At 43.2% G+C, this 14234-nt stretch overlaps 1 protein-coding gene across 1 annotated transcript in view; it reads right to left on the bottom strand.

Moving 5' to 3' along the window:
* gnb1l (guanine nucleotide binding protein (G protein), beta polypeptide 1-like) overlaps positions 1-14234 on the bottom strand; it is a 103678-nt gene that overhangs the window by 81339 nt on the left and 8105 nt on the right. The window lies entirely within an intron of this gene.

Raw genomic sequence — 14234 nt, 5'->3', positions numbered from 1 at the left:
GGAAGTCTCTCTACATTGCTGCATTCATCTTTCCCTCAATCCTGACTAGTCTCCCAGTTCCTACTGCTGAAAAACATCCCCACGGCATGATGCTGACGCCACCGTGCTTCACTGTAGGGATGGTGCCTGGATTCCTCCAAACATGACACCTGGCATTCACGCCAAGGAGTTCAATCTTTGTCTCATCAGAACAGAGAATTTTGTTTCTCATGGTCTGAGAGTTCTTCAGGTGCCTTTTGGCAAATTCCAGGTGGGCTGCCATGTGTCTTTTATTAAGAAGTGGCTTCCGTCTAGCCCACTGGAGGCCTGGTTGGTAGGCCACCAACAGGCTTACCATACAGGCGTGGTTGGTGGATTACTGCAGAGATGGTTGTCCTTCTGGGAGGTTCTCCTCTCTTCATAGAGGAATGCTGGAGCTCTGACAGAGTGACCATTGGGTTCTTGGTCACCTCCCTGACTAAGGCCCTTCCCCCTTGATCGCTGTTTAGACGGGCAACCAGCTCTAGAAAGACTCCCGGTGGAACTGACCCCTTCCATTTATGAATGATGGAGGCCACTGTGCTCATTGGGATCTTCAAAACAGCAAAAATGTTTCTGTACCCTTCCCCAGATTTGTGCCTCGAGACAATCCTCTCTCAGAGGTCTACAGACAATTCCTTTGACTTTATGCTTGATTCATGCTCTGACATGTACTGTCAACTGAGGGACCTTATATGTAGACAGGTATGTGCCTTTCCAAATCATGTCTAATCAACATGTCCACAAGCCTTCTGTGCAGAAGATCACAGGTTCAAGTGCTAGTTGGGACTGACACGTGATGCTCCACGCCACATTATACATCCCTAAATGAAATCATCCAGGCATACCAATTTCTGTTGAGGAGGTACAGGGTGTTGATTAAAAGAACTAGTCACCACACTACCTCATGTTGCCATGGCCAAAGACATGCACTACTCCAACTCGTACATCTCCAAACCTCAGGAATGAGCATAAGACTTACTTTCACATTTTAATGGCTACAAACCCTGTGGCTGTTGGGTACAGAAGCTCCTTTTATGTGTTCCTTCTCCTAGTCAGTGATAACACCTCTCTTACTCAATACTTCATAAATCACAACCACTGACAGCTTAATTACAGTAAACAGAGATTCTGGCTTCAGCATCCCACTACTTTTGTGATCAACGGCCGTTGTCCCACAGGCAGAGGCAGCTCAAGCTTTTATGTTGTTTGTAAGGTGGGCAGGCAAGGAAACCCAACCAACCACAGGTATGCGGTGAGGAAATGATCCACCGCCATCAAATTACAGTACACTTACATGTGAATGACTCTCACTGATTGGCCTCACAAGTCTAATATCTATTTTCTTGAATGCAAATCCTGTTTTTGGTCTTTTAGGGGTTGGAGACTTAAAAATAAAAGTTAAAATGTTTGAAGCATTTTTATATAAACAACAAGGTGTGCCATTGTCAATGCACACAACTCTGTAAAGTTCCAAATCTTCCCACCTTGCCATGTTAATTATCCCCAAAAGAAGTTTTTATTAGTGTGCCATGTTTTTCAGCAATTACACAGAAGCTGTTTTTTTTTTTTTTTTTAAACATGAAAAAAAAGTTTGAGCTTGGCCAAGAATTATTGCAATTATTATTTCTCTTTGTAGCAGGAAAAAAGAACAGGGGCAAGGTGGTTTTAAAGAATTTTCAACATTACAGAACAGGCCATTTTATGACCAAAACGATTGATGAGAGACAGGTTCTTCTACCTACAACAGAAACAAGCCTCTCATCAGCATTGTATGGACTTGGTGGAGAGTAGCATCACCAAACAGGAAGGGGGATGTTAAATCATTCCCTGTGTAATTGGCGCTTAAAAAAATTGTGAGGTAAACATGCATAAGTTTAGCTCCGTATGGACATTCTCCATTTTACTAGACATTTCTAGTAACTTTTCAGTGGTAACAAGAAATGGATTACTGTGAGGTTTTTAGCTTGCCCCATAGGCCTACTGTTTAGCTTGTGATGTTAGCATTGTATGCTGTTAGCATTTTAATTCAATACTAGACAGAAGTGCAATGTTTCTGTCCCGACTCAGAGTTAAAAGTTGAACCCCCCCCCCCCCCCCCCCCCCCAAAAAAAAATGCCCAGGTTGGAAACTTCCAGAGTTCCCCTTTAATGTCATGCACATCATGTGCAGTTCTTCAAGTATTTATTGATGGTGTTATAGTCTACTGAACAGACACAGATCTAAAAAACAAGCCTCTGAGAGCTGACAATTTGTCCAGGAAAAGAACGCAAATTTTTATTTTCAATACTCTTTTTGGTCCAAATTAAAGGGTTGCGTGTCTTCATCTAACCCACAGGTGTCAAACTGATTCCAGAAAGGGCCGAGGGGGTGCAGGTTTTCTTTGCGAACACCTACTCCACCAGGTGATTTCACTGATTAACATCACTTTGAGCAAATGGGAGGAGATCACCGTTAAAATCACCTGGTGGAGATGGTGGTTGTAAAAACAACCTTCCTACACCCTCTCAGCCCTTTCTGGACACCTATGATCTAAGTAATCTGCATGCAGGTGATTTTGTGCATTGTTGTGTTGATTTCCCTTGAATTGACCTTTAAAAAAAATAGAGACATTCATCATGAATCACCACACGCAGTATTATTTTCCATGCAAAGTGCAGTAATATGTACTTGTATGGGGTGGGTATTTGGTTGAAGCCTTGTGTGCTTGATGTAAACTGGGATATACAATGAAAAACTTGGAGAGTGGCATAATATTTATTTACAGGATGTGACAAACAGTGACCATAAATAGTTGGTCACGGTCGCCAGTCTTCAAAACAAATGCAACCACTGGTGAGCTTGAAACGGAGGTCAAAAGGTGCTGAGCTACATTGTGGCAAAGGATGTGACGTGTGACCATTGGAGACCTTGAAAAGTAGGTCAAGGTCACCGGCCTTCGAACCCATGCAAAGTACTCCTCCAAGGCATGTACCCACCAAATATTAAGTTTCTGCGAGCAATAGGTGCCGAGCTATGTTGTGGTGAAGGATTTGACAGTTGTGACCATTGGTGACCTTGAAAAGCAGGTCAAGGTCACCGGCCTTCGAACCCATGCAAAGTACTCCTCCAAGGCATGTACCCACCAAATATTAAGTTTCTGCGAGCAATAGGTGCTGAGCTACGTTGCAACGAAGGATTTGACAGTTGTGATCACTGGTGACCTTCAAAAGTAAGTCAAGGTCACTGGCCTTCGAACCCATGTGAAGTACTCCTCCAAGGCATGTACCCACCAAATATGAAGTTTCTGCAAGCAATAGGTGCATAGCTACGTTGTGGCGAAGGATTTGACAGTTGTGACCACTGGTGACCTTGAAAAGTAGGTCAAAGTCACCAGCCTTCGAATCCATGTGAAGTACTCCTCCAAGGCATGTACACACCAAATATTAAGTTTCTGCGAGCAATAGGTGCCGAGCTACGTTGCGGCGAAGGATTTGACAGTTGTGACCACTGGTGACCTTCAAAAGTAGGTCAAGGTCACTGGCCTTCCAACTCATGCGAAGTACTCCTCCAAGGCATGTCCCCACCAAATATGAAGTTTCTGCGAGCAATAGGTGCCGAGCTACATTGTGGCAAACGAATTGCAGCCGGACAGACAGACAAACTGATTGGACGGACAACCCGGATGCTATATGCCCTGCCTCGCAAGCGCTGCACGGGGCATAAAAAACACTGACCTACCCTAACAGCCCTACATAGGACAGCTCCAAGCTCTGGATAACATGTAAAAGCCATTTTCTCAGCAATTCTATCTTAGGCCCCAGTCACACTAGAGTAAAAATAAGGTAGCAACCTCCTCGTGATCAGGAAAAAATGATGGATACCTGATGATTGCAGTGAATCTTGTTGCTGAAGACAACAGAATACTAGGACCAGCTTGCAGTGACCAGCTGGTTGTAGGGTGACTGTGCAGCACCCTAAACTGCCGTGCGACCACCTTCAATTGCAGGGTGTTTGCACAGGTCACCTGTTGGGAGGCGCCCTGTCCCCAAATGACTGCAGTCTGACTCGGACTGAGTATGCACACTGCCAGACAGAATGTCGGCGGGTGTAAAAAATCACAGTCTCATTTAATAAATGCAGACACGCTACCCACATGTTGCAATGAACTGGGAGTTGGCCTGTGCCCCGTCGTAAACCGTGCATTCATGACCGACGCATGTATCAGCTCTAACAAGAGGTGGCTGCAGAACTGGTTGCAGTCTACAACACACCCATTTCAGGGATTCATGGTTGCAAATAGGTAGCAAGGTGATTGCACACAGTTGCTCTAATTTGGGTCATGCTGCAGTCTCCAACCACTGTTTTTCCTGGTGTGACTGAGCCCTTAGTCTGCTAAAGCAGAACGTTTTCAACATTCAACATGCAGTGTGTGATCCCACAAAACATATTCCCATGTCAATGTTTGGAAATGAACAAAATTCCAATATTAATGGTTTTAGAGCAAAGGTCTACCAGGGTCACCACCATGAAATGTTTTAATTGTGAAGAACATTCAGGAACTGGTGAGACCATATGTGCAGCATAATGTCTGCAATAACTGATAAATCAGATAAATTATGACAACCACGTCTTTCTAGTCTGTTCTGAATGTAATAGCTTCTGTTCGCAACTTGGCTCTCACCATTACTGTTTGCATACATGCCCCTTCCTCCACTTTTACTAACCCCTGCTCCCTGCAATCAGAAGAAGCTGAAACGGGAGCCTGAGGCATTTGGGAGCAGCTCATTTCAGAAAGTTAGTGGTTAAATTGTCCATGTAAATCTGTGAAGCGATGAGACAGATCCCTGACCAGCCTACCTAATTAAGGACACAAAACTGCTGCCTGAATGACTAAAAAAAAAAAACAGCTATCATGGAGGTAACACCACAGAAATATAAAAATAAAAAATATGAGAAAATAAAATAGGTAGTGGTTCAGTGCTTCTGGTCATTTTGTGTATTGCCCATTAGTACCTATGCCCCTGTTTTGCTGGTACTGCAAACCAACAGGAAACCAGACTGACCAAACTGCACCGATGTGTTTTGTCTGCGACGTGAAGGAAATGGGGGGGGGGGGGTCAACAGCATTTTGCGAGGGTCCGAGTGTTAAGCTGCTCATCCTTTGAATGAATGAGTAAGACTGCATTCCTGAGATAGAGTCCTGTGAGGTTTTGACAGGGGGAGGTTCACCCTGATAACAGGTGGATTAAGCATCGTGTATTGTGCTCATGCAGTGGACTGCATGGAGGTGTATGTCACAGACACAGTTGCCCAAAATGCTTGTTGTCATTGTCTAAACACCAGGGGACTCCACACTTTCAACTGGCATTCACATGTTACCGTCAATCAAAAATGACAGGTGTGATCAGTGGTATACTACAGCCCTTTCAATAAAAGGTTGTCAGTCATCAGTATCTGACATCTACAGACTTTAACGACTACTGACATAACAAAATGTGAACATCAACCCCATGATAAATAAACAACGAAACAAGTAATCCCCAACCACTCTGTCCTGGAATATATTTTACACTGCAAATGTCTTTTATCATGAAACACTCCCTCACTAATCACATGATATAAGATGCAGTTAACACTCAAGTTCGTATAACCAACAGACATCCATGCTTTCTCCGGTAAGTAGCAATTTTATTACTTACTAAAGACTCAGTTATCGTCTACTCATAGAAAACAGGGGGAAAGTAAATTTTTAAAATCAGTCCTTAAACAAGAGCCCTATTTATTGACATAATGCAGTACTTCATACTTAATGCTAAATATCTCAACGTGTTCTTGCTGTTAACAGGCAAATGATCGCAGCTACAGAGTGGATTACTGTTGAGCAAGCAAAAAGACTGCTGATCATTGTTGTCACTAAGGTACACCTGTTGATCACCAGACACACAGTCTGTGCCAGCTGCACTACTGAAATCACTTTTACAAGTAGGCAGAAGCGTCGTGAAAATAAAAGTCTAAAACTTTGTGATTCTGTGAACTGTCTTATAACAGATGGACACTACCATACCTTCAACACAAACCACCAGCACAATGCAGTTGGTTAGTGTACGAGGTCTGTCCGTAAAGTATAGGTCCTTTTTATTTTTTTCAAAAACTATATGGATTTCATTCATATGTTTTTACGTCAGACATGCTTGAACCCTCGTGCGCATGCGTGAGTTTTTCCACGCCTGTCGGTGACGTCATTCGCCTGTGAGCACTCCTTGTGGGAGGAGTCGTCCAGCCCCTCGTCGGAATTCCTTTGTCTGAGAAGTTGCTGAGAGACTGGCGCTTTGTTTGATCAAAATTTTTTCTAAACCTGTGAGACACATCGAAGTGGACATGGTTCGAAAAATTAAGCTGGTTTTCAATGAAAATTTTAACAGCTGATGAGAGATTTTGAGGTGATTCTGTCGCTTTAAGGACTTTTCACGGTGCGAGACGTCGCACAGCGCTCTCAGGCGGCGTCATCAGCCTGTTTCAAGCTTAAAACCTCCACATTTCAGGCTCTATTGATCCAGGACGTCGTGAGAGAACAGAGACGTTTCAGAAGAAGTCGGTTTCAGCATTTTATCCGGATATTCCACTGTTAAAGGAGATTTTTTTAATGAAAGACGTGCGGACGGGTCCGCGCGTCGGGACGCAGCCGACGCGGCGGCACAGGAAAAACACCTCCGTGTTGATAACCATTTGTTAAAATCCAGTTGGCTTTTGATGGCTTTCAGTGGAGTGAGTATATGAGAAATTGTTTATCAGCTGGAGATGTTCCAACTTGTCCTTAAGGCTTCCAGCAGAGGTGTTTTTCCTGTGACGGAGCGTCGCGGCGGCTGCGAGCCGACGCGCGGACCCGTCCGCACGTCTTTCATTAAAAAAATCTCCTTTAACAGTGGAATATCCGGATAAAATGCTGAAACCGACTTCTTCTGAAACGTCTCTGTTCTCTCACGACGTCCTGGATCAATAGAGCCTGAAATGTGGAGGTTTTAAGCTTGAAACAGTTTGATGACGCCGCCTGAGAGCGCTGCGCGACGTCTCACACCGTGAAAAGTCCTTAAAGTGACAGAATCACCTCAAAATCTCTCATCAGCTGTTAAAATTTTCACTGAAAACCAGCTTAATTTTTCGAACCATGTCCACTTCGATGTGTCTCACAGGTTTAGAAAAAATTTTGATTAAACAAAGCGCCAGTCTCTCAGCAACTTCTCAGACAAAGGAATTCCGACGAGGGGCTGGACGACTCCTCCCACAAGGAGTGCTCACAGGCGAATGACGTCACCGACAGGCGTGGAAAAACTCACGCATGCGCACGAGGGTTCAAGCATGTCCGACGTAAAAACATATGAATGAAATCCATATAGTTTTTGAAAAAAATAAAAAGGACCTATACTTTACGGACAGCCCTCGTAGTGTGGTTAGTATAAACTGTCTGAGATAGTCTTTGGGTTTTCTGTGCTCAAGTGATTTGTCTATGAATTACATATTTCAATCTCCTTGGCATGTATTTCTCTGATACGTACTATTTTTTTTTACCAATGCTCAAGCTATTTTGTCCCATTAGAATCATTAGCTTAACGCCAAATGAGATTTTAAAAATGCCTCAAATGAGCTGTTGTGACAGCCAATAATCTTAAGCAGATTGAAGACTGAGTGCCCAAAAGACCTCTGGTCTTTATTTTATTTTTTTCTTCTGTTTTGCAAGAATCAGCATTTTCATTCCCTGAATTACCAGCAACAATAGATCTATTGTGGTGAATGTTAGTCAGAATTACAAACCCAAAGACAAGCTTCCAGGAAACTCAGGGGAGGAAAAATAGATACCATAAAGAAACAATTCCATGAACAAATGGCAGTTAAGATCCAATTTTTATAAGAATCAGGTAGTTTACATGGGGCTGTGATAGTGACCAACTCAGATATTGCTCAAACTTTGGTAACTGGATGAACCCATCACCAAACAATCATACACCAAAAATTTTGGCCAAATGCCATACGGTGACCTCACCAGGGGTCATCAAAGTTCACACCCAGAATGGTGTGAAAAGTGAAATTTGGTGAACAGGAAAGATTTGGACATCTCTTACATGAAATGCTTTCAATCCCCCAAAGTACTTTTGTGATTTAAGTATTATATGACAGTTCTTCAAAATAATCACTAATCTAGGTGGGGGGATTAAACGCGCTGACTATAGGGGGCGCTTCTAATTGACAAATTTTCAGAAATGCTCATATTTGTGAAGGCTATTACCCAATATGTGTTTAATCCCCCAGCAAGATTTTTATTGTATTAGCAAGGGCAAGACTTACGCTCTCTAAAACAACAAAAAATCAGTGGGGGATTGTATGCATTGGTGCCAAAGTGGTCAAATTTGTGTTTTTCATACAACTTTGGCACCCCCTGGTGGCCAACGCATCTAATGAATTATCATAAAATTTGCATCTCTGTTGAGACTAATCCTTCTTTTAGACAAATCAATTGGAAAATCTTTGGGGGACTTACCAGTTTTTGATAAAAAAAAAAACAACAACATTTTATTGGCACAGGAATCGGTTGTTTTTCCACATGGTGATGTAAGCATTACTGGCCCGACATGTGGCGAGTAGCAATCTTGAAAGCTGTCTTTTGTGCCTAGGCCTAGCAAAATACCCCAGATAGTGGTGCCATCTATTGTGCTTGTCTTAGGAAGCCATTTTACTGCTTGGCTTCTAGCTGTAACTTCTTATGTTCAATCCTTAAATATCTCGTGAAATAAATGCCATCTCATGTTTTCAACTTTCTCATCTATATTTGTGGAATACACAAGTAAATACCTACATTAGTAGTGTAGCACAGGCATTGTTTTATCATGCACATGCATTGTTCTGGGTAATTCATCATCGTTTCGAAACTTCACATGTAAATTAGTGTGTAATCTGGTGCTTCAAGCTGACCAAACCTCAACATTGTAGATGCACATTGTGAGCTTATTGAGATACCCCCAAAGATGTTTCAATGGATATTAACACAATACATGTTAATCTTCTGAAAAATGGTTTATGATTAGTCATTAAACGTGTTGGCCACCAGAGGGCGCCAACGTTGCATGAAAAACATAAATTTGACCACTTTGGCGCCCCCTGGTGGCCAACGCGTACAATCCCCCACTGAGTTTCTTCTTGTTTTAAAGAGGGTAAGTATTGCCCTTTCTCCATCCATCCATCCATCCATTTTCTTCCGCTTTATCCGGAGTCGGGTCACGGGGGCAGCAGCTCAAGCAAAGCCGCCCAGACCTTCCGATCCACACACACCTCCCCCAGCTCCTCCGGGGGAACCTCAAGGCGTTCCCAAGCCAGCTGAGAGATGTAGTCCTTCCAGCGTGTCCTGGGTCTTCCCCGGGGCCTCTTCCCAATGGGACGTGCCCGGAACACCTCTCCAGCGAGGCGTCCAAGGGTGATCCGGAAAAGATGCCCGAGCCACCTCAACTGACTCCTTTCGACGTGGAGGAAAGGAGCCCTTTCTAATACAATAAAAATGTTGCTGGGGGATTAAACGCGTATTGAGTAATAGCCTTCACAAATATGAGTATTTCTGGAAATTCACCAACTTGAAGCGCCCCCTATAGTCAATGCGTTCAACTGCCCAACCCAAATTAGTGATTAATTTGAAAAACTGTCCTCCTATAATACTTAGATCACAAAAGTACTTTGCGGGATTGAATGCATTTCATGTAAGAGCTGTCCAAAACTTCCCTGTTCACCAAATTCCAGTTTAGGCCATACTGGGTGTGAACTTTCATGACCCCTGGCAAGGTCACTGTAGGGAATTTGGCCAAAATGTTTGGTGTATGTTCGTTTGGTGGAGGGTGCATCCAGTTACCAAATTTTGAGCAAACTCTGAGTTGGTCACTATCATAGCCTGCTTGACTCTTAGAAAAATTGGCTCTTAAATGTACTGCCAAAGAACCTAGAACCTAGTCTCATGCAAACCCAGAGAGGTGAGTGAAAAAAACAATTATGAGTTACTTATCAGGCTCATTTGCAGGGTTGGTATCGAGAACCGGTACTTTTCGGGTATCGTTAAGAAATGATTCGATCACCAACATCAATAGCCTTTTTGCTTAAGGATTCCCTTATCCGGCTGTTGTTTTTGAGGGTGTTTGTCGGGAAAATGATCATTTCTCTACGTTGATTACAGACTCTGCAGCAGGGCTGTAATCAACCGCTTCTGCAGTGGCTGTTCTTGAAGCTTGAACCAATGAAGCAGTGCTCCAATCCGCTGCTTTGTTGGTTCTTTGCTTCACTCCTCTTCAGAAGCGGCAACACCGTTTCTTAACCCCTCTGAAAGCCATTAAAATATGTCAATCATGAGTCACCTTTGTGTGGATTACAGTGACTAACTGGGACTCCTGTCTTGTTGCGAGAAAGAAACGAGAATCGTGCTCCATTCCGTTGCGCCAAACGCTGTGCCACTCTCTACTGAGTCAAGTTAGAAAGATAGAGTCTGCTCGGAATTAATAACTTCAAAGCGAATCGGCGTTTAAATCAAATGACACCTCTTTCCAAACGTCGTAATACAACCAATAAACTGCAATTGATTAAAATGTTTTTCCTCCCAAAATGAGACATCCTGCACTGATGTGCAGCAGCCCAAGACTGTATGGCTGCAGACCTGCAGATTCCAGCAGCCGGCTGAGTTCAGCTCAGACTTTCATGCCATTAATGTCTGAAAGGAAATGTTTTTGACAAAAACTACAGATTTTATTTCTATTTATGTCCAGAAATCAAGGATCCAGTGACCAATTTCATATTTATTTACTTTAAGACTCAATAAAATGTTGTTGACATAGAAAACCTGTAAAGCCTACTTGTAGTACACAGAAAATTCACAGGAGGTATCAATAAGGGAATCAATAAGGAATCGGATCGATAAGCGGAATCGATAGATAAAATGTTATCAATACCCATCCCTACTCATTTGTTTCACAACAAAACATGTCCAAAGGAAAAGGCTCTTTACTGATCAAGTTAAGTCTATGAACAGTATGTATTCTCTTTTGATCCTTGCACAAGAATTTTCTGAATCCTTTAGTTTACTTTAATAACATCACCACACATAATGAACTTTTTCAATACAGCCCAGAATTTTGGCATGCACAAATCACCCTACGATTTTAATAAATGTGACCACAGGAGATGTCACAGAAATGACAGGGGTGGGTAACCGGCTGAGCCTAATTAAACCTGTGTGCCGCGGATGGGACATAATAAATCAGACTGACTGATTAATATACCTGGACTGGATATGGGACCCAGTGGGAAGAATCAAGAAGGGAAGACTGTGGCTCCCGTTGGCCCCGTAACAGATAAGACAGCTCTGGGTAATCTGACTCCAAGTCTGTGGATAAAGGCAGGTTGTCTCGTCTTGGCCCATCTGTCCACACCTACTGGGTAATTAGGCCTAATTATGAGAGAAAGGTCCGCTTCCCCTTCATGTTATTAAATAAGAGCCAGTCTCGTTCGCCAAGGATCTCTCAACACCAGCAAGGGGCTGGCGACCTTCAGATCAAACACAGCCACTATCTGCCCCTCAACTGGAGAACCATTCCTGTCCTGGGCATCACTGCACATATAGGAGGACTGGAGAAAGGAGGAGTGGCTGCTCGCTGTGATACAGGGCATCAAAGTACAGACAGGGGGAGTCCTGTCCATATTCCTTATTTGGCTCTTTAATGTTGGTATCATGTGATCGGCAGCTACCCACCTGAGCTGTTTCTTGTCAGACTTTACCATTCATAAATAAGAGCAGTGAGGAGAGCTATAGTGATCACAGGGAGGGTTTATTATAGAGACGTGATAATGCCTCAGCTACACAGGAGTCCATCATGAAGGATCCCAAGATCCCCTACTCTGATATCATCGTCATCATCATCAAATATGAGACTTGAGCTGCATGATGAAAACGGAAAGTAGATTACACATGACTCAAAAGCATGCATTCAAGATATTAATTCCAATGAAAAGCCAAGTTCAAATCTATTAAGACAGCCTGGCATTTCACGTCTACAACATATTTGCCTGCACAGGCAAAATGTTTCAGCGAAAGATGCCTCTTGGGTGATATCATACCACAGCCATTCATCACTGTGCTTTTTATCAGAAGTGATGGTCTTATCTGCCGTTTCCCTGCTTTTCACAGTCTCCTTAAGGCGGTACTTCCACCTCACTGGCTCGTAAGGTGGGTGGAGGTAGGCTTGCCTTTTAACCATTAGTCAGCTTTTCTGCTCTAACCTCCAAAAAAATACAGAGCTTTCCATGTAGGAAACTAATGTGCCAAACGGACAGCCAGGTCCATTATAAAAGTTCACTTAGACAAACAACATGGGAAGTAGCAAGGAAGACACACGCCCTTTATTGTGTCTTGGTGGGAGTATGTGCACTGGATAAACAGCCCTGTGTCAGATAGAAGCTGAAGTCCGACACAAGTGCAACAACACCCACTGTCAGTCACAGATCCAATGAGCGGGAAGACGTGGCATTGTTCATGTGAATGGCGTGAATGCTAAGTAGAGGCCACTGCTGATAAGGGCTCAATGCCTTGTGGGTGTCATTGAGGCAGGCACTGATGGAGCACTATGTCACTGGGTCCTGATTTAGGAGGTCTTGACTGTGGTCAGCAGGTACCAGGGGGTTTATCTGTTTACATTATCAGCCATTTCCTCCATGAGGTCATTTACCTGGACATTAGAGGATAATGGGACACAAGAGGGTTGACAGCTCAAGTGTCATCATACATCACTAGACATCAAGTCATCGTGGCCTCCAGACCTGTGGAGATTTTGCCGTCCTTGCAGATATGCAACAAGAAGCTGTTTATTGTGCTATAATCCAGATAAAACGTCAAGCAACAGGGGACATGGAAACCAATAACATGATACAATTTGTCAAACAGCAAAGCTCCCAGTGTTGCAATTGTTGGTCACCATCAGAACTGTGACGAGTGATGACTGCATAAAAACTGAGTGATGAATGTTGAACTATTTGACGAGGTGTTAACTGCTGCACATGAAAAACAGCTTCCAGGGAGCAGCCAGAACACTCACACACACTTTTATTGGAGAAGCTGAATTAAATGCCAACTGTAATAACTGTGACAGACACTGTGAGCAAAATGTACAGGATGTATAGGGTGACCCCCCCAACCCCCCAAAAAACAGAACCCATAAAAAATATAATAAATCCTACAATGATCCAGCCAATTTCAAGCGTATGATCATTCCCCAAAGTTTCAGTTATCTTGGTCGTTTTGCATGAAAGTCATGTTCTTTCCAAATTTGCTCCAAATCGGATGATTTGTTGGCAAAATAGGCCACCAGGCAAAATGTCTTTTCCTTGGTTGACCAAGACACGTTGGGGAAGACGACTGGAACAAAGTGTTTTGGGTTCTGTATTTTTTTTCTTTTTTGGGGGGGGGGGGGGGGGTCACCTTGGATATGTGCTTTCACAACTAAGTAATATTGCATGAAAGAAAGTAGCAGCTTTCCAGAAATTTCTTAGTGCTGCTGAAAGTGCTTGAGTTGTCTTAGTCCCACCAATAGGTGGACTACATTCTGGGTCTGGACTCAGAACTATCATTAGTTTTTTGACAGACCATTTCTTTTTTAAAATGTGCAAGTTTTCTTGCATTTACAGTAGTGTTATTTTAAGGTGCGTTTACACATAACCAAGACGCGTTACGAATGTCATTTTTCTGTCATTCGTGACACATTCCTGACATTCTTAATGTGACAACGCATCTGAATAGGTTTCTTAATAGTGCGTGTTGGTGCGTGATATTCTTGATATTCGTGGAGCATGTTTTTGCCTGTCAAAAAATCTTCCACGAATGTCACACACCACCCTCATTTCGTCTCACATCATGGAGGTCGCAACTGAGCGTATTGATCCATCTTGATGAGTAGTGATCCTTAATAGAACGTGACATCGTTCGTAGTGGTTCCTGTGACGGTTCTTGGAGTCCAAACTGTCACACGTTATTACGAAGTGACACGGAAACTGTCAAGTTTTGACACGACTTGTAACGCGGCGTCACATTTCACTGTGCGCCACGACGGATCAGTTTTCTGTCATGTGCGCACAATTAAACTCGGCTTCAAATGTCGGTCTACAGTTCCTGCTGAAGCTCCTCAGGACGCTCCTGTAGGTGTTCCACCTGCTGTAACCGA

This window comes from Thalassophryne amazonica, chromosome 5 (assembly GCF_902500255.1).
Source record: "Thalassophryne amazonica chromosome 5, fThaAma1.1, whole genome shotgun sequence".
In the NCBI taxonomy this organism is placed as follows: Eukaryota; Metazoa; Chordata; class Actinopteri; order Batrachoidiformes; family Batrachoididae; genus Thalassophryne; species Thalassophryne amazonica.
Note: the sequence above shows the minus strand (reverse complement) of the source record. Positions and strands in the feature narration are given on the sequence as shown.